Genomic DNA, 2,676 nt, shown 5'->3' on the forward strand with positions numbered 1-2,676 from the left:
ATGAAATTTTGAACTAAAAGTTCCTTCTCCAATTTTAGCTCAAACTATTATTTACAAAGTTATTAACAAATAAAGTTGATTAATTAGATCGTGCTTAGCCGGAGTACGCAGGAGCGTAGCATGCCATGCGGCTCTTCGCGCTTACTGTACATTCTCTTGATTAAAATTTTATTCTAATTTTTAATATTAATAAATAAGTTTCATATTAATAAATAAATGAATCAATAAATAGGGTAGGTAAATAAACACACACAAATGAATAAATAAGAATAAATTACAGTTAGAAATTTATCCAATTTTTCTGATTGTTTTTATTTTTATTTATTATTTATTTGTGTAATTTAATTATTTAATTCATTTGTTCAATTTATGCTTTTAATTTTCATAGCTAACCTATTAGCGACGGGGAAAAATTAACTATGGAATGTTTGTCATATTTATAAAAAATTATTTATTAAAAACATTATTAAAATAAATTGTTTGTGAATAATTTGTTTACACAACTTCTTTAAAAATTGTTTTGATATACATGATTTTTATGTTTTACTTTTAAAGAAAAAAAAATTAAATAAAACATTTGAAAAATTAAAAAGTAAAATATCCTAATTTTTTTAAACCTTTCACCTCTTCTTTCTTTATAACAAAAGAAATTATTTTAGGTAATAAAAAGATTAAAATGATGATTGAAGATAAAATTAATTACATACATTAAATTATTTACGTATTCGTTAATTTCAGAATTTTTAAAATTATAGCGCTGTCGAATTGTAAGGGAAAAATACGTAAGAATCATAAGATACATACCAATTTTAAGAAATTATCAAAATTAATTGTTTACAAACAATTTGTATAAACAATTTCTTTAAAAACTGATTTTAAGTAAAAACTGATAGCATCATCGGTTTCTACGAAAAAAATACGTACGAATCATGCAACAATTTTTGAAGAAGTTGTGCAAACAATTTATTTGTATAATATTTTTTGCCAATAATCTTCTTTTATAACCATGACAAACATCCGGTAGTTAGTTTTTCCTCATTGCTGATAGGTTAGTTATGAAAATTAAATAACTGAATTGAACAAATGGATTAAATAATTAAATTAAACAAATAAGTAAATAATAAATAAGAATAAAAACAATTAGAAATTGGATAAATTTCTAACTGTAATTTATTCTTATTTGTTATATTTATTTGTGTGTGTTTATTTATTCATCTATTTACTTACCTTATTTATTGATTTACTAATTGTTTACTTATTTATTAATATGAAAAATTAGAATAAAATTTTAATTGGGGGAATATATAGTAATCACAAAGAGCCGCATATATGACAAGCTATGCTCTTGCGTACTGCCCCGTACTGCGTACTCCAACTAAACGCGATCTGATTGATCAATTTTTCGTTAATAACTCTGTAAATAAAATGTTTGGGCCAAAATTGGGAAAATAAATTTTAGTTTAAAATTTCATTCTCTTTCACACCTTAAAATATTAATTAGGAGTTTTGGGGCACCCTATATATCTATGTAGATAAGATTTTATAACCTCACTTCCTAACTTCATTTTTGATGATTCATTCATGTGTCTCTTGTAAACAGAAAGCAGTACATTTTGCAGTTTTTTATTATTATGAATTTTTTGGATTGAATTATTGTTTAAAAATAATAAATAATAAAAATATACAAGATCATATCAAACAAGATTTATGGCTCCGAGATAATATCAAATTCAACATAAAAGTGCCAATATAATAAATATAAATAATAAAATGTAAATATATAAACATCTTTTAAAATAAAAATAGTAATTATATTTAAAGAATAGTAACGCTTTATTGTAAGCAACTCACTATATATATATGTATATTATTAATTAAATCAAAGACGTTTTAATTTATTCTTAAAGTATAATAAGTGTATACTGCATTATTATTATTTATATATATTATATCATTTGGATTTTTGTTCTTCGTGAAACATAAGAAAAAAAGTAGTTTTATGAATATGAACGTTATTTGTACGTAATTAATGTACGATAACTGTGTTATAATTGTTTTCTCACAAAAGTAATGCAAACACTAATAAGAGATTTTATTGTGCAGTAATAACACTGTAATAAAAATACAAATAAGAATTTCGTATAATAACTCATTTTTACAGGCTAAATGCTTTAAATTATACGGAAAGTATAAATATTAATCTAAATTTTTATAATTTAAGTATACTTACATATAAAATCGTAGCAACTGTTGCACTCTGATACACGATGTTACTAATACATGATGTCACGATGTACTGAACTAAACTTCATATAGCGACAGCATTTTAAGATTGCAGCTGCCTTGTGTACTAACCCTACTTCAAACATTCGCTTTATTGCTATTTTTAGTCATTTTTGATCTTTAATTCTTTGTGATTTGATTTCTTTCGATGGTTTTAAAACAACATGACACTAAAGAATTAATCAATAATTTTGTAAGATATATTAATTTCATTTGTAACAATAAATGTAATAAATAAGTGCGATATATATTTCACACTGCTTACATTTATATAACTACATTTACATTTACAACTGGTGATAGATAAAGTATGTGTAATAATAATTTCACGTTCTTATATTTCTTCGCTATGTTAATCTAGACGCTACGTCTCATTCAAATATTCGTATTATC

The 2,676-nt window shown here is 23.2% G+C and overlaps 1 long non-coding RNA gene across 2 annotated transcripts in view; it reads right to left on the bottom strand.

Annotated features, from left to right (window-relative positions):
* LOC105451647 overlaps positions 1–2,471 on the bottom strand; it is a 5,691-nt gene extending 3,220 nt beyond the window's left edge. For both annotated transcript variants that reach the window (XR_974604.1, XR_974605.1), the window contains exon 1: positions 2,231–2,471. This is a non-coding gene — a long non-coding RNA (uncharacterized LOC105451647). The remainder of the gene's footprint in view (positions 1–2,230) is intronic.
* Positions 2,472–2,676: the final 205 nt, after the last annotated feature.

This window comes from Wasmannia auropunctata, unplaced genomic scaffold (genome assembly GCF_000956235.1).
Source record: "Wasmannia auropunctata unplaced genomic scaffold, wasmannia.A_1.0 LD336048.1, whole genome shotgun sequence".
In the NCBI taxonomy this organism is placed as follows: Eukaryota; Metazoa; Arthropoda; class Insecta; order Hymenoptera; family Formicidae; genus Wasmannia; species Wasmannia auropunctata.